This window comes from Martes martes, assembly GCF_963455335.1.
Source record: "Martes martes genome assembly, chromosome: 8".
Taxonomy (NCBI): domain Eukaryota; kingdom Metazoa; phylum Chordata; class Mammalia; order Carnivora; family Mustelidae; genus Martes; species Martes martes.
The window spans coordinates 112,988,646-113,013,784 of record NC_137895.1 but is presented as its reverse complement, the minus strand read 5'-3'; the positions used below and the strand labels follow the sequence as shown (position 1 = coordinate 113,013,784).

General features: G+C 36.3%; 1 pseudogene across 1 annotated transcript; it reads left to right on the top strand.

Annotated features, from left to right (window-relative positions):
* The first annotated feature begins 19,576 nt into the window (after window positions 1–19,576).
* Window positions 19,577–20,308, top strand: LOC308348434 (large ribosomal subunit protein uL30-like; annotated as a pseudogene). Its single transcript has one exon. The product of its transcript is annotated as a large ribosomal subunit protein uL30-like (transcript).
* Window positions 20,309–25,139: the final 4,831 nt, after the last annotated feature.

Below are 25,139 nucleotides of genomic sequence, written 5' to 3'. Positions count from 1 at the left end.
GGTACAGTCCACGTGAGTGGGACAGCTCTGCTCTGGGGAGTCAAAAAGGGACCCAGACTCCTTCCAACTTGTGGAGCATAGGTCACTTGTGGCCTTGCTGTTGTCTGTACTGTTGAGGCTGGCAAGAGGCAAAAGGGCAGGAGGAAACACAACCACCTCTGAGACAGAAACACAAAAGGATAGCATTACTTATGTTCACGTTCCATTGGTGAGAACTTAGTCACCAGCAAGGGCGTTGTCTGTGGAGAAGGGAGGCTTATAAATGTAGCTTAACCATGTGTCCAGGGAGAAGGGGGATGGACTTTAGTAAATAGCTACCATTCTCTATCTACCACATGAGATAAAGTGCTATGTGCTGGAGGGCTTTCCCCGGCTTTCGCCATCAATACAGACCCTTGTTTTCTTCAAAATTCATCTTAAACTTAAATTCTTTGGGGAAATTTTTTCTATGTAGGAGGACAATGCCACTCTTCTTCCTTTAATTATGGTCACAATGTGAATTTCATTTTATTCAACAGCTGAAAATCTGTCAATAAATACTTACTAATATCTACTGTGTAGCAGGGGTTATACTGAGAGCAAGAAATAAGACGGTGAGCAAAATAGAGTTCCTGCTCTCAGAAAACTTACAGACCAGTGGAAGAGACAAACATTATTATAGGTAAAATTCAGTTATTAAGTGAACATTTAATAATTTAAATATAATTTAAATTAGATATATATGATTAATTAAATTTATAGATATCAATAATATATAATAAGTACTAAAAGGAATAGAACAAGGAATTCTGCAAGCATATAATGAAAGTTATTTTAGGTTGGATGTTTGGGAAAGGCATAGTGAATGTGAATTAATGTAATGTTTAAAATCTGGAAATAAATCTCCCTGAATGTTTTCCTCATCAGAATCTAAAAGAGTGCAACCAAGGTGAGAAGAGTTCTGGAGACACTGATAGAGGAGGAATTTTCGAAAGAGCCCTTGTCTTAAGAAGAGACTAGAGCACTGGTGGGTTGGGAGATGGGGTTGAGGAAGGAGGATAGCACATGTTCTGGCTGTTTCCAAATATGAAGCATCTATCCTAATGGAAGAGGGAATGCATTTACTTTACTCCCAAGGACAAAACTAGGAACAATTAGAGAGGAAACTGAAGAAAGGGAGATTTTGGATCAATTAAAAAAACAAAACAAGTGGGGTGCCTGCCTGGCTTACTTGGTAGGGCCGGTGACTCTTGATCTTGAGGTCATGAGTTTGAGCCCCACAGTGGGTGTAGAGTTTACTAAAAAAAAAAAAAAAATGAGTAAATTATAATATTTCATCAAAGTGAGTGTCCAAAAGACTACTACATTAGATGGTGACTGTCTGTCACCAGAGCTATTAATCAGAGACTGCACAACCCTTTGTCAGGCACACAGTGGAAAAAAATTCCAAACAGGGATTATAAGTTTACCTATATAACTGCTTAAATCCTTTCTGAGGTTTTTGTGATTTTCCTTCTTTCATGAATAGTGCATAAATTAGAAGATAAACACCATGGTTCCTTGAAGTGTAAGGTTAGGTTGTTTATTTGAGATCTTTCTTTTGTTCTTAATATGGGCATTTATTGCTATACAATAAACTGTATTCTATTGGAACTATTTTTACTGTGTCCCATAAGTTTTGGTAGGTTGTGTCTCCATTTTAATTTATTTTGAAACAATTTTTGATTTCCCTTTTGATTTCTTCTTTACCCATTGGTTGTTCATGGGTTTGTCGTTTAATTTCCATGTTTGTGAATTTCCAGGTTTCTTACTGTTGTCGATTTCTAGTTACATACTATCATAGTTGGAAAGAATTCTTAGTATAATTTCAGTCTTTTTTAATTTGATAAGACTTATTATGTGACCTGTACTATGGTTTATCCTAGACTCTGTTTTGTGTGTGCTTGAGAAGAATGTGTATTCCGAAGCTATTGGATGGAATGTTCTTTATTGGTTCATTAGGTCCATTTGGTCTAAGGCATGGTTCAAGTCCAATGTTTCCTTGTTGATTTTCTGTCTGAATGATTTGTCCATTGCTGAAAGTAGGGAATTGAAGTCTCCTACTATTATTGTATTATAATCTATTTTACCTTTCAGACCTATTAGTATTTGCTTAATATATTTAGGTGGTCCCATGTTGGGTGCAAATACGTTTATGACAATTATATCTTCTTAATGAGTTGACCCATTTATCTTTTTAAAAAACTATTTTATGTTTTTAAGTTTTAAAACAATTAATTTTTTTGAAGTATAGTTGACATAGACCCATTTATCTCATATAATGACCTTCTTTGTCTCTTGCTACCATTTTTGGCATAAAGTCTTCTTTGTCTGTTGTAGGTATAGCTGTCCTTATTCTCTTTTGGTTTCTACTTTCACAGAATATCTTTTTCCATCGTTTCACTTTGAGCCCTTGTCTTCCTTAGAGCTGAAGTGAATCTTTTATAGGCTGAATATAGTTGTTTTTTTTTTTTTAATATAGCCAGCCATACTGTGTTTTCTGATTGAAGAATTCAATCTATTACAATTAAAGAAATTATTGATATGTGAGGATTTATTAATGTCATCTTATTCATCGTTTTCTGGCTTTTTTTTTTTTTTTGTAGTATCCTTGTTTCTTTTTTCTTCTCTTGCTGCCTGTGTTAATTGGTAATTTTCTGTGGTAGTATGCTCTGATTCTCTCTCTTTATCTTTGGAAATAACCTAATTTTACACCTCAAGGAACTAGAAAAAGAAGAACAAACTAAGCTTAAAGTTATCAGATGGAAGGAAATAACAAAGATCAGAACAGAAATAAATGAAATAGAGATCAGGAAAACAATAGAAAAGACTAAGAGCTGTTTTTCAAAAGATAAACAAAATTGAAAACCTTTTGCTAGATAAATGAAAAAGAGAGAAGGCTCAAATAAAATCAAAAGTGAAAGAGGAGTTATTACAACTGAAATACATAGAAATCATAAGAGACTAGTATAAACAATTACGTAAACAAATTGGATAACCTAGAAGAATGGATAAATTCCTAGAAACATTCAACTCATCAAGGCTGAATCATGAAGAAATAGAAAATATGAACAGACCAATAATGAGTAGAAATATTCATCAGTAATCAAAAACCTCTCAGCAAAAAAAGCCCAGGACCAGATTGTTCCACTGGTAAATTCTAACAAATATTTAAAGAAGAATTAACACCAGTCTTTCTCAAACTCTTCCAAAAAATTTCCAAAATTATTTTAGAAGGCCAGAATTATCCTGATACCAAAGCCAGACAAAGACACTGCAAGAAAACTACTGGCCTATATCTCTGATGAATATAGATGCAAAAATGAAAACAGGATATTGATGAAATATCTGCATGTCCATGTTTATTGCAGCATTATTTTCAATGACCAAGATATGGAAATAACTAAGTGTCAGTCAATGGATGAATGGATAGAAAAATGGTTATATATATTATGTATAATATAATCCATATTAATTATATATAATTATATATTATATATTATGTATTAATTATATATAATATATTATATACTATATTAAAATATATATATATTATTCAGCCATGAGAAAGAAGAAAATCCTTCCATTTACAACAGTACAAGTGGACCTTGACACTGTTATGCTAAGTGAAGTAAGTCAGACAAGGAAAGACAAATACTATGATATTACTTATATGCAGATCTAAAAAACAGTGAACCAATAGAAACATAGAGTAGAAAGGTGGGTTGAGGGAAATGGAGAGATGTTGGATAAAGAATACAGACTTCTGGTTAGAAGATGAATAAGTTCTATGCACAGCATTGTTATTATAGTTAATAATACTGTATTGTATACTTGAAAGTTTCTAAGACAGTAATCTTAAATTTTTCTCACCACAAAAATGAAATGGTAGTTGTGTGATGTGATGAAGGTGTTACCTAAGGCTACAGTGGTAATCATATTGTACTACCTAAGTGTACTAATTCAACAATTTGTATACCTTAAACTTACACAATGCTATATGTCAATTATGTCTTAATAAAACTGGATAAAAAACATTATAACTGAAGATGGACAGCAAGGAAATATTGAACATATAAATCTTTAAAAATCAGCTTTAATGTTTTAAAAATTCTGCTGATGATTTAGAAAAGGCTGTGAGTAGCTTTGAAATTTGAGTAAAGTTACTTGACTATTTAATGTATAAACTTTTAGTGCTTTTTGTCTTCTTTAGGTGCTTTAGGCAGAGGCCTATACCTATACCAGTATATGAAGGTACATATAATGCGCTTTCAGGCTGATATTTCTGTTAATAGTGTTTATCTAGACAATTTCTTTTAGTAATGTAGAAGGTAAATGTGATTGGCAGGGAATGAATAATCACAGCCATAGGATGCTTTAAATAAAAAAAGTATATACATAAAAACAGTTACTGGGGTAAAAATCTGTTTGTAACATAATGCCTGGTTGTTTTCATATATTTTCACAGGCAATTTTACTAAGAGCAGTAGATTAATTATAGTTTGGAAAATATTTACTCTACCACTCTCTAGCCATTGACTTTCCTGCTCCATTGACCCTGGGCTTGGTCAAAAGACTTCCATTGGCATAGTCAATATGGTGGAAGTGACAACATGCCAGTTACAAGTACGAGTGTAAGAGATACTATGATTTCTGTTTTTCCCTTTGTGCTCCTGCCTTCTGCTGTATTCTCTGTAATCATTGACTATTTAACCTGAGTTCTAGAAGGAGAAGATATGTGAAGCACAACGGATCCCAACCCTTAGCCTTGGAGCCAAGTCCAGCTAACTTAGCCAAATGTAATTGAACCAGAATGGACTTGTAGACCTGAGAGTAAAATATAAATGTTGATTATTGTAAGCCACTGAGATTTTGGGTTTGTTTGTGATGATGCATTGTTATAGCAAAACCTGACTAACACAACATCTCTCAGGATTGGGGATATTTAATTTCTGAACTTTCTGCCTGCTGGGTCACTGCAAGCTGTCTGCATCCTGTGACCAAAAGACAGCACCAGCCATGCAGCTCACTCTCTTTGCTTCTGAAATAGCTCACTCCCTTTGTCCATACTGGCATTGGGGTGGGTAAGCCCCGAAGTCACTAGTCACAAGGTCACTACCCTTTGTGGTTTCCTTGTATACTGCCCACACCTTCATGACTAGCCCCTTATCAAACTTTCTTCAGATTGCCAAGTTTGTGTGTGCTGTTTCCTGACATGACCCTGACTGATACAAATTCCTTGGTTAAATTTTACGAAAAGTATTTATTAAGTGGTGGAAGTTCAATTTTATCTGGTATTCTGACTGACACACTTTATATCAAAAGAAAGTTAAACATATGATAAGTGTGATAAATGTGAATGGCTCCCAACCATCCCCCTGGAGGCTCATTTTATGACCAGGCTTGTGAGATTCTTTCCTGGGCACTGTTTTCTTCAGGTAACTCGATATTACTTTGTTCCAAATTTTATGCTAATTAAGTTAAGAAACTCTCAAAGCTTTTCCCTGCAATTTCCTCCATCAATGTTAGTTTTTAAATTTCCTCTCAGGATTCAGTAAATGAGAAAGAAAAGTGAAAATAGAGTAGGGAAGGTAAAAAACTAATTCTTTCCTGAATTCTCTAAACTTTCACTGCAATAACCCTGTTGTTTTCCAGTAATAGAAAGTCAAATGGTGGTAGCCCCACTCCCTTAGGCTGTTTATTAGCTGCAAAACTTAGGCAAGATATTTTTCCTTTCTAAACCCCATTTTTTTCAGGACTAGCATATCAACATCTGGACCAGAATATCTACTTTCAGGATTACTGTAAGAGTTTAACAGAACATATGTAAAGGATCTAATAGTGATGAGCCTCCGCTGAGACTCAGTGAACATTCATTTACTTTATTTTTTCTTCCAACCGCATACTTGAAAATGTTACATTGTATGTACTTTTAAAGTTTGTTCAATCCTATTGTGACTTCCCAGAAAGGCTGGGTACTTGGTGGACTGACTTTTCCCCCTTAGTTTAAAATATTTTAAAGTGTATGGTTTGGTATTGTAAAATACATTCCCATTGTTGTGCAGCCAATTCCAGAACTTTTTCATCTTGCGAAGCTGAAACTCTGTATCTATTAAACAACAATTTCTCATATATCTCTTCCCTAGCTCCTGGCTACCATCTGACTTTCTGTTTCCATAAACTTGACTATTCTAGATAACTTATATGAGTGGAGTCATAGAACGTTTGTCTTTTTGTGACTGGCTTATTTTACTTAGGGAGACGGTGGTGGGGTCATGGACATTGGGGAGGGTATGTGCTATGGTGAGTTCTGTGAAGCGTGAGTTCTGTGAAGGTTCTGTGAACCTGGCGATTCACAGACCTGTACCCCTGGGGCTAATAATATATTATATGTTAATAAAATAAAAAGAAAGATTCATCCGTGTTGTAGTGTGTGACAGAATTTTTTTTGGCAGACTTACTTTTTTTTTTTTTTTAACATAATCTCCACATCCAACGTGGAGCTTTGAACTCACCACCCCAAGATCAAGAGTCGCATGCTCCACCGACTGAGCCAGCCAGGTGCCCCTGGTGGACTTAAGTCTTAAAAATGAATTTTTAAGGCAGAGGCAGAGGGAGACAATTTCTTGGATTTCACTTAATATTACATTTCTCCATGTGTTGAAAAATAATGATGCCCCTAGCACTGCATAGTATAGTTGTGAAACTAAAAAGTGAAATATGTTCTAAGAAAGCATCCTCTAGTCACTAATATGTTCCTTATGAATATCCCACTTTGTTTGGTATATGTGCACACGGGAATATTTATTAGCCTGAATCAGCCAGTGTTCTCTTCTACAGGCTGTTCTCTGTCAGCACGCTTGTTCAAAGTTGTATTAAGAAGTTTAGTGAACAAAAAGGAATGCTGTAAAAAAACACATTTTAAACATTAAGTATGTAGACTATTGATTCTGAGAATTCCTGGGCAACTTTCATTTAAAATGCTCATTTTCCACACTCATGCTTCTTGTTACTAGATTCCTTTCTGGGCTCTACTTCAAGCCTTGCTTTCTGTATTCTTTCTCTCTGTTTGGAACATACAGGCTCCCAGAGTTCCTGGAACTCTTCCGAATGTGATTTGGGTCTCCTCCAAGATTTCATTGAATACAGATGCATTTGTAACTTCCCCAGAGCTGACCTCTTGAAAAAAGGCAGAAGGAAGTCTTGGTGTTTAGTAGAAAATACTCTCTCTGATTCAACCCAGTATAACTATTATTTATCCTTTGTAGCTGCTGGAACTATTCCTTCCCTCCCTCTGCCTCAGGAGGAAGTATGTGTGTGGGGTGTGCTGGGGGAGGATGACCCAGCTGTGGAGAATTGTCTAAACGGGTCAACATCCCCCCCCCCAACTTTTTATTAAGATATAAATGACACATAATATTGTGTTAGTTTAAGGTGTTCAACATAATAATTAGAAATATGTGTAAATTGCATAATGATTACCATGTAAGGTTACTTAACATCCACCATCTCACATAGTTACAATTTCTTTTCTTCTTGGGATGAGAACTCTTAAGATCTGTCTTTGCAACTTTCAAATACACAGCTATAGTCACCAGGCAGTAAATTACATCCCCAGGAGTTATTTATCTTATAATAACTGAACATTTGTACTTTTTGAACGCTTTCACCCATCTTTCACCCATTACCTACACCCCCGCCCCCCCCAACCACCAATCTGTTCTCTTGTTTCTATGAACTTGGTTTTTGTAGTTTGCATATATAAGTGGGAACATGGAGTAGTTACTGAGTAACTACTCAGTAGTTACTGAGTCTGTCTGACTTATTTTGCTTAGCATAATGTTGGCAAGGTCCATTCATGTTGTTGCAAATGGCAGGATTTCCTTTTTTAAAAATGGATGAAAAATATTCCAGCATGTGTGTGTGTGTGTACATAAATATGAATACCACATTTTATTCACCTATTCATCTCTTGATGGGCACTTAGGTTATTTCTATGTCTTAGCTACTGTGAATTATGGTGCAATGAACTGGGTGTGTGTGTATCTCTTCCAGATAGTGATTTTGTTTCCTTTATACCCAGAAGGGGGATTGCTGGACCATATGGTAGTTCTATTTTTAATTTTTTGAGGCACTTCCATACTGTTTTCCTACTTGCTGTACCATACTTGCTGTCTTCTTTTCTCTGCATTCTTACCAACACTTGCTATCAGTTGTCCTTTTGAAGATAGTTGTTCTAGGAGCTGTGAGGCAACATCTCATTGTGGTTTTGGTTTCTGTTTCCATGAAGATGTTCGGCACCTTTTCACATACCTGTTGGCCACTTGTATGTCTTTGGAAAAATGTTTATTGGGTTTTTAATCAAGCTTTTGCTTCTTTGTTTGTTTTGTTCTTTGCTATGGAGTTATATGAGTTCCTTATATATATTTTGGGTATTAGCCCCTTATTCTCTGCCATTCTGTAGGTCGCCTTTTAATTTTTTTGGTAATATTTTTGGCAGAAGTTAATTTTTTTTGGTATTTCCTCTGCTGTGCAGAAGTTTGATATAATTCCACTTGTTTATTTTTCCTTTTGTTACTTTTGCTTTGGGTGTCATATCCAAACAAACACAAAACCAAACATCACCAAGACTGATGTCAAGGAGGTTATTCCCATGTCTTATTCTAGGAGTTTTACAATTTCACATCTTACATTTAAGTCTTTTATCTATTTTGAATTTGGGGCAGGGGGAGCATGATCTAGCTGTGAAGAATTTCCAAATGGGGTCAACTTATGGCAATGACTTTGTCAATGAGTCTTCAATTTATGACCCAATGACTCTTCCTTGTACCCATACTTAGATCCATAGTTTCCCTGAATAGCATTCACTGGTTTTAAAAGCTAGTTTATTTTCAAAAACAGTTTTTATTAATGACCTTCAAGGCTCACTCTCTGCTGTTTCCTCACTTTCCATTTTCTTTGAATTCATTTGTCTTTCAGGCTTGCCACAAAAAGTATTTTCTTCCTGGAATAATTTACCCAAGTTCCCATCTACCATTCCCTATCCTACATCTCCTTTAAAATTAACCTAAAACATGGGACACCTGGGTGGCTCAATTGGTTAAGCAGCTGCCTTTGGCTCAGGTCATGATCCCAGTGTCCTGGGATAGAGTCTCACATCAGACTCCTTGCTCAGCAGGGAGCCCGCTTTTCCCTTTGTCTCTACCTGCCATTATGTCTGCCTGTGCTTGCTCTCTCTTCCTTGTTCTCTCCCTCTGACAAATAAATAAATTTAAAAAAATGAAATTAACCTAAAACTCACCTACTTCAGGGCTCTTTTCCTGATTAAAAGGCACTGCTCTCTATAGTAATCTATTTAAATGGAGGTACATTATAATTTATATGAGATCAATTCCTGAAACACTTGCAAATTACTTTATAGATGTAATATTTTAATACACAAGCAAGCTCTGTACTTTATTTATTTATTTATTTTTAAAGATTTTATTTATTTATTTGACAGAGAGAGATCACAAGTAGGCAGAGAGGCAGGCAGAGAGAGAGGAAGGGAAGCAGGCTCCCCACCGAGCAGAGAGCCCAACGCGGGGCTCAATCCCAGGACCCTGAGATCATGACCTGAGCCGAAGGCAGCGGCTTAACCCACTGAGCCACCCAGGCGCCCCCAAGCTCTGTACTTTAAAGAACTCTAATATATTACTCCACAATGGGAATAATTACCCTTTTAACTTCTCTATTGTGTAGGAATGTATGCCTACGTATATATATATCTTAAATACAATATATATGTATATACATATTTTGATGTTAATTATAATGCAAATTATTAGTAGTACTTGAGTTTAATCTTTTTTTATTAAAGTATAACTAAATACAGTGTTATATTAGTTTTAGGCATACAATATAATGATTCAAAAATTCTATACTTTTTTTTTTTAAGATTTTATTTATTTATTTGACAGAGATCACAAGTAGGCAGAGAGGCAGGCAGAGAGAGAGAGGAAGGGAAGCAGGCTCCCTGCTGAGAAGAGAGCCTGAATTCGGGGCTCGATCCCAGGACCCTGGGATCATGACCTGAGCCGAAGGCAGAGGCTTTAACCCACTGAGCCACCCAGGTGCCCCTTTATACATTTTTTTAGTACCCTTCAAGATAAGTGTATTCTTAATCTCCTTTATCTATTTCATCCATCCTCCCATCCATATCCCCTCTGGCAACCACCAGTTTATTCTCTTTGTTAAGCATATGGGTTTTTTTCCTCATTTGTATCTGTAATGTTTAATTATTTTGAAGCATTGCAATGCAAACATTAAACTCAATGTACTATTTATATTGAAATTTTGTGCTCAGAATTTCCAAAAGTCCACAAAGGGTAGTTTAGAGAAATAAAAAATCCCACATATTCACCTATAAATGATTTGGATTCTATCCCAAAGGAATAAAATTAAAATATGTCTTTTTCTAATCAACTATTTTGTCAGTTTATAAATATTCCCAATTGTCTCAAGTTTGTTCTTTGGTTTTGCGTGGACAGTATGGTTTTTTGCTTATTGTTTTTTTCTTTGTTTTGTTTCTTAAATTCCACATGTGAATGAAATCATATAGTATTTGTCTTTCTCTGACTTTCTTCACTTAGCATAATTACCTCTAGATCCATCCATGTTGCTGCAAAGGGCAAGATCTCATTCTTCTTTGTGGCTGAATTATATTATATATACATAGATATATATAGATATAGATATATATTACATTTTCATCTATTCATCTATAGATGAATACAGGTTGTTTCCATATCTTGGCAATTTTAAATAATCCTGCAATAAACATGGGTGTGCATATATCTTTTTAAATTAGTGTTTTCATTTTTGTTGGGTAAATACCCAATAGTGGAATTATTGAATCATACAGTGATTTTACTTCTAATTTTTTATGGAACCCTTTGTTTTCCACAGTGGCTGCACCAATTTTCATTCCCACCAATAGTGCACAAGTGTTTCTTTTTTGCCACATCATTACCAACACTAGTTATTTCTTTTTTGTTGTTGTTGTTTTGTTTTGTTTTGTTTGTTTGTTTGTTTTTTAGCCATTCTAAGAGGCAAAAATGATACCTCATTGTGGTTTGAATTTGCATTGCCCTGATGATTGGTGATGTTGAGCATCTTTTTATGTGTCTGTTGGCCATCTGTATGTCTGGAAAAATGTCTCTTCAAGTCCTCTGTGCATTTTTAAATCAAATTATTTGTGTGTGTGTGTGTGTGTGTGTGTGTGTGTGTGTGTGTGTGTGTGTATGTGTGTGTTGAGTTGTATAAGTTCTTTATATATTTTAGGTATTAACCCCTTATCAGATATGTCATTTGCAAATATCTTCTTCCATTCTGTAGGTTGCACTTGTTTATTTTTGTTTTGTTGATTTCCTTCGCTCAATAAAAGCTTTTATTTTGGTGTAGTTCCAATAGTTTAATTTACTTCTGTTCCCCTTGTAGGAGACAGATCTACAGAAATGTTTCTACAGCCAGTTTCAAAGGAATTACCATCTATATTTTCTTTTAGGAGTTTTATGGTTTCAGGTATCACACTTAGGTCTTCAACCCATCTTGAGTTTATTTTTATGGATGGTTTAAGAAGGTGGTCCAGTTTTATTCTGTTGCAGGTAGCTGTCCAGTTTTCTAATGCCATTTATTAAAGAGACTATCTTTTCCCATTGTATATTCCTGCCTCCTATGTTGTAGATTAATGAACTATATAAGTGTGGGTTTATTTCTGAATTCTTTATTCTGTTCCATTGATCTATGTGTCTATTTTTGTGTCAGTACTATACTATTTTGATTACTGTAGCTTTATAGTATATCTTAAAAACTGAGATTGTGTTATGTTCTGCTATTTGGGGTCTTTTGTGGTTTCATATAAATTTTAGGATTATTCTTTCTAGTTCTGTAAAAAATGTGGTATTTTGATTGTATTAAGTCTGTAGATTGCTTTGGGTAGTATGAATATTTTAACCATATTTCTTCTTTTAGTCCATGAACCTGAAATATCTTTCCATTTGTTTGTATTGTCTTCAATTTCTTTCATTAATGTTTTATAGTTTTCAGAGTACAAGTTTTCACTTCCTTGGTTGGTGGTTCCTAGGTATTTTGTTATTTTTGGTGTAATTGTAAATGGGATTATTTTTCTAATTTCTCTTTCTGCTACTTCATTATTAGAATATAGAATTGCAACAGGTTTTTTATGTTAATTTTATATTCTGTGATGTTACTAAATTCAATAATCAGTTCTAATAGTTTTTTGGTGGGGTCTTTAGGGTTTTCTATTATAGTATCATGTCTTCTAAAAATAGTGAAAGTTTTACTTCTTACTTACCAATTTGGATGCCTTTTATTTCTTTTTGTTGTCTGATTGCAGTGACCAGGACCTCCAGTAGTAATCGAATAAAAGTGATGAGAGTGGACCTCCTTGTTTTGTTCTTGATCTTAAGGGAAACGCTCTCAGTTTTTCACCATTGAGTGTGATTTTTAGCTTTGGGTTTGTAATTTATGTCCTTTATTATGTTGAGGTATGTTCCCTCTAAACATATTTTGTTGAGAGTTTTTAGTCATGAATGGATGTTGTACTTTGTCAAATGCTTTTTTTTATCTATTGAGATGATCATATGGTTTTTATCTTTCTCTTTTAATGTGATGTGTCATGTTGATTGATTTGCAAATATTGATTCACTCTTGCATCTCTGGAATAAATACCACTTGATCTTGGTGAATGATTTTTTAAAATATATTGTTGGATTCAGTTTGCTAATTTTTTTTGAGGACTTTTTCACCTTTGTTCATCAGAGATATTGACCTATAATTCTTTTGTTTGCCAAAAATCTTTATCTCATTTTGGTATTGGGATAATGTTGGCCTCATAGAATGAATTTGGAACTTTCTTTCCTTTTCTACTTTTGGAATAGTTTGAGAAGAATCGGTAATAACTCTTCTTTAAATGTTTGGTAGAATTCACCTCTGAAGCCATCTGGTCCTGGACTTCTGTTTGTTGGGAGTTTTTTGATCACGGACTCAGTTCCTTTACTGGTTATATGTCTGTTCAAATTGTCTATTTCTTCCTGTTTCAGTTTTGGTGATTTGTATGTTTTAGGAATTTATCATTTTCTTCTAGGTTGTACCGTTTGTTGGCAAGTAGTTTTTCACAATATTCTTTTACAATTGTATTTCTGTGGTGTTGGTTGTTATTTCTCTTCCTTCTTTTCTGATTTTATTTATCTGAGTTCTCTCTCTTCTTTTTTTGATGAGTCTGGCTAAAGGTTTTTCAATCCTGTTGATCTTTGCAAAGAACTGGGTCCTGAGTTCCTTGATCTGTTCTATTTTTCTTTCTCTATTTTACTTATTTCTGCACTAGTCTTTATTATTCCCTTTCTTCTACTGTCCCTGGGCTTTGCTTGTTCTTCTTTTTCTAGCTCCTTTAGGTGTAATATTAGGTTGCTTACTTGAGATTTTTCTTGTTTCTCAAGTTAGGCTTGTATTGTTATAATCTCTTTTAGAATAGTTTTTGCTGCATCCCAAAGATTTTGGACCATTGTGTTTCCATTTTCATTTATCCCATGTGTTTTTTAATTTCCTCTTTAATTTTTAGGTTGATCCATTTATTATTTATTCTATGTTTTTGTGTTCTTTCCAGATTTTGTCTTGTGATCAATTTCTAGTTTTTGTACAGTTGTTATAGAAAAAAATGCATGATATGATTTGAATCTTTTTGAATTTTTTGGACTTTTTTTGTGGCCTAACATTAATCCAATCTAAAGAATGTCTTATGTGCACTTGAAAACAATGTGTATTCTGCTGTTTTTGGACGGTATGTTCTGAACATATCTGTTAAGATCATCTGGTTCAATGTGTCATTCAAAGCCACTGTTTCCTTATTGATTTTCTGTCTGGATGATCTATTTATTGATATAAATGGAGTGTTAAAGTCCCCTTTTATTATTTTATTACTATCAATTTCTTCTTTTATGTCTTTAATAGTTGCTTTATGTATTTGGTGCTGCCATATATTGGGTGTATAAATGTTTACAATTGTTATAACTTCTTGTCAAACAAATTGTTCCTTTTATCATTATATAGGGTCCTTCTTAGTCTCTTATTAGTCTTTTTAAAAACAATTTTTAATTAAGTAATCTCTATGCCCAATGTGGGGCTCAAACTCAACAACCCTGAGGTCAAGAGTCACATGCTGTTGTGACTGAGCCAGCCAAGTGCCCCAACAGTCCTTGTTTTAAAGTCTATTTTGTCTGATATAAGCTTTGCTACCCCACCTTTTTTTTTTTTGCTTCCATTTGTAAATGTTTTTCCATCCCTTCCCTCTCAATCTGCATGTATCTTTACATCTGAAATGAGTTTCCTATAGGTTGCCTGTAGATAGGTCTTGTTTTTTTTTTTTTATTGGTTCAGTCAGCTTATCTTTTGATTGGAACATTTAGTCCATTTACATTCAAAGTAATTATTGATAGACGTACTCGTTGACATTTTGTTACTTGTTTTACAGTTGTTTTTGTAGCTCTTTGTTTCTCTTTCTTCTTTTGCTTTCTTCCTTTATGGTTTGATGGCTGTCTTTAATGAGATGCTTATATTCCTTTCTCCTTATATTTTGTTTATCTATTACTGGTTTTTGATTTGTGGTTACTACTACATTCACATTTAACATCTTATGCATGTAACAATGTATATTAAGTTGATAGTTGCTTAAGTTTGAACCCATTCTAAAAGCAGTATCCCCCATTTTATGTCTATGATATCTTATTTTACATACTTTTATATTGTAAATCCTTTGACTGATTTTTTTTTAAATTTTATTTATTTATTTGACAGAGAGAGAAATCACAAGTAGGCAGAGAGGCAGGCAGAGAGAGAGGGGGAAGCAGACTCCCCACCGAGCAGAAAGCCCGATGCGGGGCTTGATCCCAGGGCCCTGAGACCATGACCTGAGCCAAAGGCAGAGGCTTAACCCACTGAGCCAGCCAGGTGCCCCCCATGACTGATTTTTATAGACAAAATTAATTTTATTGCTTTTGCGCTTTAATCTGTACGAGTTTTATAAGTGATTCATCTAGTACTTTTATTACATTTTGTTTACCTGTGAATTTTTTTCTTTCATAATTTCCTTAATCTTGATTATGACTTTTGCTTTCCACTCAAAAATTTCCTTTAACATTTCTTATAAGGCTGATTTAGTGGTGATGAATGCCTTTAACTATTTTTTTTCTTTAAATTTTGTTTATCTGGAAAACTCTTTATCCTTCCTTCTATTCTGAATGATAAACTTGCTAGATATTCTTGGTTCATGTATTTACTTTTCAGCAGTTTGAATATATCAAAGTTTCTGCTGAAAAAATCAGCTGATATCCTTGTGGTTTTCCCTTGTATGCAACTGTTCTTTTGTTACTTTTAAACTGGTCTCTTTATCACTCCTTTTGCCATTTTAATTATTGGACTTCCTTGGGTTGATTTTACTGATTTTACTTCCTTGGGTTGATTTTACTGGGGAGACTCTGTGCTTCCTAGATCTGGATGTCTATTTTCTTTCCCAGTTTAGGGAAGTTTTCAGCTATTATTTCTTCAAATAAATTTTTTACCCCCCCTTCTTCTGCAATTCTTACAACATGAATGTTATTATGCTTCATGATGCCACTGAGTTCTCTTGACCTAGTCTCATTTTCTATTGTTCTTTTTTTCTTTTTGTAGTTCAGCTTGGTTGCTATCTATTACTCTGTCTTCCAAATTACTGATAGTTCTTCTGCCTTTTCTAATCTGCTAATAATTACCTCTAGTGTATTTTTTTTTAATTTTTTTAAAAATTTATTTATTTGTTAGAGAGAGAGCAAGTGAGCACAGGCAGATAGAGTGGCAGGCAGAGGCAGAGGGAGAAGCAGGCTCCCTGCTGAGCAAGGAGCCCGATGTGGGACTCAATCCCAGGACGCTGGGATCATGACCTGAGCCGAAGGCAGCCGCTTAACCAACTGAGCCACCCAGGCATCCCACCTCTAGTGTATTTTTAATTTCAGTTATTGAGCTCTTCATCTCTGATTGGTTCCTCTTTATAATTTCTATCTCTTTGTTGAGGGTCTTACTGACCCTGCACTCTTTTCTAGTCCAGTGAGTATCTTTATGATTATTGCTTTAAATTATCTATCAACCATATACTTATCTCTGTTTTGCTTAGGTCTCTTACTGTGGTTTTGTCCTATTCTTTCATCTGGAACATATTCCTATCTCTCCTCATTTTGTCTAGCTCTCTGATTGTTTCTCTATATTAGGAAAGTCAGCTACATCTCCTACTCTTGTGAGCAGTGGCTTTATGAAGAAGGGGTTCTTTTGTGTCTTGCAGTGTTTGTCTCCTGTTCCCCAGACCTTGGTGCTTCAAGGGTGTCTCCTATGTAGGTTGCATGCACCCACCCTACTGTTGTGGCTGGGCCACATTTGCCTTTAATTCAGTAGGCTGCAATGGCCCACCTTGCCTGTCGTGGGTTGGGTTTTGTCTCTGCACAGTTAAGGGGCCAGTCTTAGGCCATTGTTGGCTTATAATTGGGTGATATCAACAATCAGAACAGCGGGCTGTCCTCAGCTGTTTTGTTGGGGCTGCAGTGACCCTGAACTGTAGGATTCTTTCCCTGTGCTGCCTCTTAGAAGTTTTTGTTGGTGAGCAGGGCCAGCCATTAGATCAGGTGCTGCCCAGACTGTAGATGCACTGATTTATGGGGTACACTCTGCACTACCAGTTATGAAGTTCGTTTGCTGGGTCTGCCATTGAACTGGTGTATGTGGCTATCTTCCCCTTTCCTCAGAGCAGGAGTCACTTTGGAGTGGCTCTGGTCTTTTCCAGGGCTGCTTGTAGGATGAGACACAGCAGAAGCCACTTTGGAGGGACTCTTGCCAAGTGGGATGGATTGGATGGTGCAGATCCTCTGGAGAATGTGGGGGCAGGGCACACAGTGTTAGTTAAGTAGTTAAGAGGGTTTGTGTTGATTCCTGCAAATGTCCAGGCTATCTAGGCTTGGATTCAGGGGGGTGGTTACAGTTCAGGGGGAGAAATGGAGCCTGACAGCTTTTTTGTTCTTACAGAAATCTTCTAAACATCCCTGACCTTCTAGTACTGGTTTTAAGATTAGTAAATGAATCTTCATGTATACCCTAGGTGTTTTTCAAACTGTTCTTTCTATACTGTGTCTTGGGGTGGGAGGTTGTTTGTTGTGCTATCTCTTGAGAGGCAGGTACTCAGTTTTCTGTTGCATCTAGCTCTCCTAGAGCTAAGCCCACTGATTTTTAAAGTACCCAGAATTAAGCCTTGCTGACTGTAAAAATTCTCCAAGTTAAGTCCCATTGGTTTTCAAAGCCAGATGTCATGGGGACTCATCTTCTCTGTACAGGTCCCCCATGTTGGGGTGCCTGGTCTGCTCCTCTGCCTTCTCTGTGCTTGTGGTATCCTTCCTGTTTGTGGTTAGTCTTGCAAGGTGTTTGGTTCCCAATCGTGTCTCTGCCCTTCCTACCTTTTTTGATATGGCCTTTTCTTTACCATTAACTGCGGAAAGTCTGTTCTGCCCATCTTCATGTCATTTTCTGAACTGGCTGCACTGATGTAGCTGTTGTCTAAGTGTGTTTGTGGGAGAGATGAATTTAGTCTCCTAGTCTGCCATCTTCCTTAAATTAAAATCTGTTCAATATTCTTGATATATGCTGCAAGGACTCGACTATTTTTTTGTGTTCCTCCGAGGCAACTGGCACAGTGCTTGGCCTATAGTGAGTACATAATTCCATAAATTTGTTGTTAAATAATTGTTTTTATTTGGATTTCTAATTATGATTTGGGACTAGAGGTTTATTTTTTACTTTTTTAAAAATCCTTATTGAGATATAATTGTTATACAATAAGCTTCCATAAAGTATATAATTTGTTTTATAATCCATATCAATTATATATCCATAAGACCATCACCACAAATAAGGCAAGGAATATAATCATCACTCAAAAAGTTTTCTGTGCCTCTTTGAATAGTCCATTCCTCTCCTCCCTGGCCTTTTCCTCATCTCAGGCAATAACTTATCTGCTTTCTGGAACTGCAGATTTCGCATTTTCTAGAATTTCATATAAATGGAATTATACAGTATGTGACATCTTTAGTGTAGCTTATTTCACACAGAATTTTAAAACAAAGTTACTGTGAATATTCATGCACAAGCTTTTTTTCTCTGAGCATACTTAGGAATGGAATGGCTAGATTATATGGTATGTATGTTTCACTTTTTAAGAAACTTCCAAAAACTGGGTATACTTCCCTACTGGCATCATGAACTCTCCAGTTATTTGGCATCCACACCCTCCCTTGGTATAGTCAATCTTTTAAATTTTGGATATTCTAAATGTAGTGGTTTTAATTTGCATTTTTTTCAATGACTGATGATGTTAAGCAAATGCTTACTTGCCATCCATGTATCTTTTTTGGTGAAGCGTCTGTTCAAATCTTTTGCTCATTTCTTTTTTTAAAGATTTATTTATTTATTTATTTGAGAGAGAGAGAGAAAGAGGAAGAGAGAAAGAGTGCCTGTGTAAGCCAGGGGAGGGGCAGAGAGAGAGAGGGAGAGAAAGAATCCTAAGCAGACGCCATGCTGGGTAAGGAGTCCAATGGAGGGCTAGATCCCATAACCCCCAGATCATTACCTGATCTTTTGATCATTTTTTAGTGGATTGCCTGTTTCTCATTATTGAGTTCTGAGAGTTTTAATATATTTTGAATAAGTCCTTCATTAGATATATGGTTTGCAAATATTTTTTCTTGGTCTGTTTAGTTTTTCATTTTTGGACAGTATATTTCCAAGAGCAGGTTTAAATTTTGATGAAGTCTAGTTTATTAATTTTTTGTTTTATGAATCATGCTCTTGGAGTAGTATCTAAATCTTTGCCTAACCCAAAGTTACATAGGTTTTTCTTCCATGATTTATTCTAGAAGTTTTATAGTTTTAAGTTTTAGATTTTAGTTCTATGATCTACTTTAAGTTATTTTTATATGATAGGGATCTGGATCAAAGTTCTCTTTTTGCATATGAATGTCAAATTTTACAGTATAAGTTGTTGAAAAGATTACCCTTTATTTATTGAGCTGTATTTATTCATCATTATGAAATAATACTTCTTAACTCTGGCAATATTCTTTCGTTTAAACCCTGCTTTAATTAATAGTAATATAATCACTGCACCTTTCATTTGGTTTAATGTTGGGATGGTCTATCATTCCATTCTTTCACTATTTATCTTTTTTTAAAATTTATCTATTTTTTAAAGAGAATTTTTAAAAATTTATTTGAGAGAGAGAATGAGTGGGGTGGAGAGGGGCAGAGGGAGAAATAGACTCCATGCTGAGCAGGGAGCCCAATATGGGGCTCAATCCCAGGACCCTGAGATCATGACCAAATGGAGCTGCTTAACCAACTGAAGCACCCAGGCATCCCATCTTTTACTATTTATGTAGTTGTGCCTTTATATTTAAAATGAGTTTCCTTCATCTCTTTTCTGGATGGAACCATGGGGGGTGGTGTAGAAAAGGAGAAAAATAAGGTTCCTGTTATGCCAGAAACCCTTAAGAGAAAGCGAAGGAATTTTGTAGAATTGAATACCAAGTGTCTGAGAAAAAGGTTTGCCCACAAGATGCTTCGAAAGGCAGAGAGGAAGCTTATCTATGAAAAAGCTAAGCATTACCACAAGGAATATAGGCAGATGTATGAACTGAGATTTGGATGGCTAGGATGTCAAGAAAAGTTGACAACTTCTAGGTACCTGCAGAACCCAAATTGGCACATATCACTGGGATCAGAGGTTTCAGTGGTGTGAGCCCAGGGGTTTGAAAGGTGTTGCAATTTCTTCGTGTTCACCAAATCTTCAGTGGCACCTTTTAAGCTCAACAAACCTTCAGTTAACGTGCTAAGGATTGTGGAACCATATATAGCATGGGTATATCCAAACCTGATGTTGGTGAATCAATTGATCTATAAGCACAGTTACTACAAAACCATAAGAAGCAGATTGCCCTGACACAGAACACACTGATTGCTCAATCTCTTGGTCAACATGGCATCATCTGCATGGAGCATCTGATTCATGAGGTCTATACCTTTGGAAAATGTTTCAAGGAAGCAAACAACTTTTTATGGCCCTTCAAGAGGGGGAATGAAGAAAAAGACCACCCATTTTGTAGAAGGAGAAAATGTGGGCCACAGGAAGGACCAGATCAATAAGCTTATTAGAAGGTTGAACTAAGTTATCTACCATGATTATTTTTGCAATCTGGTCAGTTAATAAATGGCTACTTTCAAACTGAAAACAAAAATTAAGTGAGTTTCCTTTAGTCAGCATATAATTGGACCTTGCTTTCGTATCTAATCTGTTATTTCCACTTTTTAATGGAAATTTTTAGAACATTTATATTTAATGGGATCATCTATTACAGTACTACCCATTTTCTAATTATCCTATCTTTTCTTTGTCCCCTCATCTCCTTTTCCTGACATATTTTTAGCTGAGTATTTTTAGAAATTTCATTTCATCTCCCCTGTTGGCACATTAGCTATAAATCTTTGTTGTGTTATTTTAGTGGATGTTTTAGCATTTATTATATACTATAATATATATAATATATATAACATATATATTATATATATAATATATACCCTTAATGCAACATTGTCTACTGTCCTGTGGTGTTATATCAGTATATGTAGAGTAAGAGAATATAATACACATACACACACACACACACACACACACGGATATCCTCCTGTTGGACAAAGTCTCTGGCTGGTGCCTGGTGGGGAGGGGCCTCCACCTGTATCCCCCAGTTGGGTGGGGCTAGACACTGTGCTTCATGGTCAATTGCAGTTGCTGTCTGTGCTCACTCATTGGTAGGCCTGAGAGTATGCTCTATGATTAGGCAGGGTCACTAACTAAACTCCCTGTCTGGACCAGGTGTTAGGCTGTGTTCAGGCAAGGCCATAGGCTAGACTTCTTGGCTGGTTGATACTACAGGCTGGGCTCTGAGGATGCTCAGAGTCACTGTTTAGGTTCCCTGGTTATGTGGAGCCAGAGGCTGTACTTATCAGTTGAGCAGGGCTACTGTTTTGGCTCCTTCTGGAAGCAGGGCTATAGGATGAGCTTTCTGTTTGCCTGGGTTAACTGGCCAGGCTTTCTGTTAGGCAAGCTGTGGATTTGGTCCCTGCATAGGTGGGGCTGTAGAACAGACTCCATGGTCAAATCAGATAGAACTGCACACTGAGCACCCTGGCCAGATGGAGCCTCCAGCTCAGGTCTGCAGATGAGCAGAACTGCTGGCTGGGATCTCGGCTCTGTGCTGCTCCAAGTAGGAATGCAGGAATGCTATCCACCAAGATCTTAGCACTAGTTGCTGTAGGCCTTGCCCCCATTCTCTGTCTTAATCTGATCCCAGTGGCTGAGCTCTGCAGATTCTCCGTGAGGCAAGACCCAAGGTAACTCTGAACAAGTGTTCTGTAACATTGGGGAAGATGGATGTCCAATAACAAAGCAGAATGTGGGAAGGTAATCAATTTTACCTGATGAGGGGGAAAGGAGGGGTTCAGGGAAATGACATGTGTTGAGTCTTAAGGAATTTGTATGGAGGACCATAGCAATGGAAACTTGCCAGAGAGATTGACATGTGTGTGAAAGAGATATGAAACAAATTAGTTTAATACCTACAAAAAGTTCACAATGGTTCAAGTATAGATTTAAGGCAGATACCTGGGAAGTTAAGGTCACATGTAATTAGGGACAGATAATGAGGATATTAGATTGCCATGCAACACATTTAAATTTAATCACTTCTGCAATGGGAAGATGAAAATGGCTTTACACAAGGCAAGTAATGTGATATGATTTGCTTTTTCAGAAAAGCACCCTGGAGGCAGTGACTAGGAGTGTGCCAGTCGTGTGTGTGTGTGTGTGTGTGTGTGTGTAAAGGGATTTAAATACAGATTAGTAAGATAAATTATAAGTATTTTATGATAAAAGATGTCAGATATGGTGATAATCTGAGTTAAGCAATCCCTGTGGGGTTGAAGAAAAGGAAATAAAAGGTAGAACCACAAGGATTTGGTTAAGATTGCTTATAGAATATGAGGAAATATGAAGATTCCTGGGGTTTGACTTGATTGACTAGATGGCTTTGGCAGAAGGAGGAGCTGATTTAGATTTAAATTTAGATTTGGAACTGCTAAATTGGAAGTAGTGTATGTAGATGAAGATGTTTAATGGGCAATTGTATGTGTAGGTCTTTAATTCATGATGCATGGTTAAGATAGAGATACAGATTTGTTACTATTAGAGTCTAGTTAAAGCTATAGGACATATGAAAATGAGATAACCGTAAGGAAATGAGATGAGTGAGAAGAGGGTGGAAGAAAAAATACTAGAAATTTCATTGATATTTAACAAGTAGAATGAGGAAGTGGGACAAATGAGAGAGAAGCACAGTAAATAAAAGAAGGCACAACCTTAGGAGGGGGAGAAGGAAGGAAGTATTTTTTGTTGTTGTTGTTTTCTTACAGATTTATTTATTCTAGAGAAAGGCAGAAGGGCAGAGGGAGAGGGAGAGAGGTCTAAGCCTACTCAATGCTGGGCACAGAGCCGGACGTAGGGCTCAATCTCACCACCCTGAGGTTACACCTGAGTGGAAAGCAAGAGTCAGAGGCTCAACTGACTGCACCACCCGGGCGCCCTGAAAATATGCTTTAGTAATTAAGGAAAGAGAAAGCTTTAGAAGGGGAGGAATGGTTTGAGTATGGCTCAGTTCAAGTATGCTAAGTAAAAAACACCCATTGGATTTTTTGAATTGGAGGTTATTGGAGACAATAAGCATTTTAAGTGGGGTGGGTAGAAGCTGGATTATAGTGAGTTAAAATTATAATGGGAAACAGAAGTAGAGATGTTAGACATAGATAATTCTTTGGATCATGAAATGAAAAAAAGACAGATAAAATACTAACTAGAGGAAAAGAAAAGCTGGAAAGGAAGGGGTGTGTTAAGGTAAGAAATTCCCTGAAGAGACAACAATTTAATGGGCAAATTATCAGTTTCTGGATTTGAGAGTCAGAAATAATTGGGCTGAAACATTGCTATGCCACTTACTGTTTAAATAATTTTAAGTAAATTATAAAACCTCTCATGGCATAGTTTTCTTATTTGTAAGATGGGGACAATAATAATATTTACCTTATAGGTACATCGAGATCATGGTTTTGTGGAATTCTGAAGTTCATTTAACTTGAGGGGGCTTTGTTAAGAAAAGAAATACAAAATTAAAAATATAAAATTAGATATGCTTTGGATATGACTTGTGCCATCGAATGCTTTGAAGTTTAAGGTTTAAATTTAAGGCATTTTTGGGGTCCTGTTATCAAAGGAACGAGACTGAGACAAAGTGAAAGTTATGCAAAGCCTTATTCTATGCTAAGCATTAGAAGTCAGACTGACTGGCCAGGGCCGCCTCCAAAGAGAGCGACCCCCTCCTGATCTCACAGGCTGGTTTTATAGGGCATAACCACAGACCCAAGGTACCTGACTTCTATTGTTAAGGCGGTTACTCCCGGAATGGATACCTGGAACCATACCAGGAACTACGGGGGCGTTTATTCCCGGAATGAAGTCCGTGGATGTAAACAACAATATGGCTACCTAGGCAATATGGAGTTGCTCTGGCTAAGCAGGCCCTAATAGTTAAACAGGTTTTAACATTAAATTGGCCCTAATAGCATCTCAGTAAATCTGCCACTACTCATAAAATTCAATCTCAGAGGATTCGTGCTGTAATGAAGTAGACCATAGTTTCATGTCTGGCACATAGAAAAGGCTCAATAAATGTGGTTATTATTTGAACCTGTTTATAGACCGATGGGTAGGGGCTGTTGGGGGGGGGGGGGGAGGAAAGACACAAGACAGAGATCACTGATAGAGTAAGACCCAGGTAAAAATAGGGACTGGTGAAGAGAAAAAGTTTTCAGAAAGTAAAAAGCCTTTTCCCTAGTTTGAGGAAAAGAAGATTGTGAGTACACACAAAGTTTTTAGGTGTATGAGAGCTCTGGATTCAAGAAATTCAAGTTTGAATTCTGTTTTATCAAAAACTGAGGCAAAATCACCCATTGTGTGTAGAAGAACCCAAGCTGATACACTGCTTTCAAGAACACCTGTATTCTTGCTGCCATAACAATTTACCACAAATTTAGTGGCTTAGGAAAACACAAATTTACTATTTTTATAATCTGCAGGTTGGAAGCCCAAAATGGATCTGAATGGCTCTGTTCCTTTTGGAGGCTCTGATGGAGAATCTGTTTATTTTCTTGTTCACCTTCTAAAGGTCGCCTGCAGAGCTGGGCTCATGGCCAGATCACTTGACCTCTATTTCCATCATCACATCACCTTTTCTGACTCTGGCCCGCCAGACTCCCTTTCATAAGGATCCTTATAATTACATTGGACCCTCCTGGATAATCAAAGATAATCCCCCTATCTCAAGGGTTTTGACTTAAACACTTCTGCAAAATCCCTTTGCCATTCACCAGGTTCCATGGATTAGGACATGGACATCTTGGGGGAGTGGTGGTTTATTCAACCCACCATAGCATCTAACTGAAACATAAATTGATATTGATTACTGATCCCCCAAAACATAACCCAACATAATGGTTTGTTGATAAACTTTTCACGTGTGTTCTTGTGTTAGAGGATAGTTCTCCTACAGCTCATTCTTTGTTATAATTTTCAAAACCGTACTTATGTCCTAGATAATTTTATTTAATCCCTAGGGTAGAACTCCATTTTCAGAAGAAACACCACAAGTATCTAACACCACAAGTAATGCGTAAGGTTCCTCAAAGAAGGAAATAGTTCCAGATAACTCTAGAAAATAGTTAATAACAATGATTAAAAAACTCATATCTATGACTTACAAAAAAATTAATTTGTAGAAAGGAAGATGAGTGGGTAGAGGCCACTCATCTGGTAGAGACCAGTGGATATATCGAAATTTGGAATTTATTCTCCCCCTCACCCCAAAATAAGTTTATTGACGTACAAAGAGTAA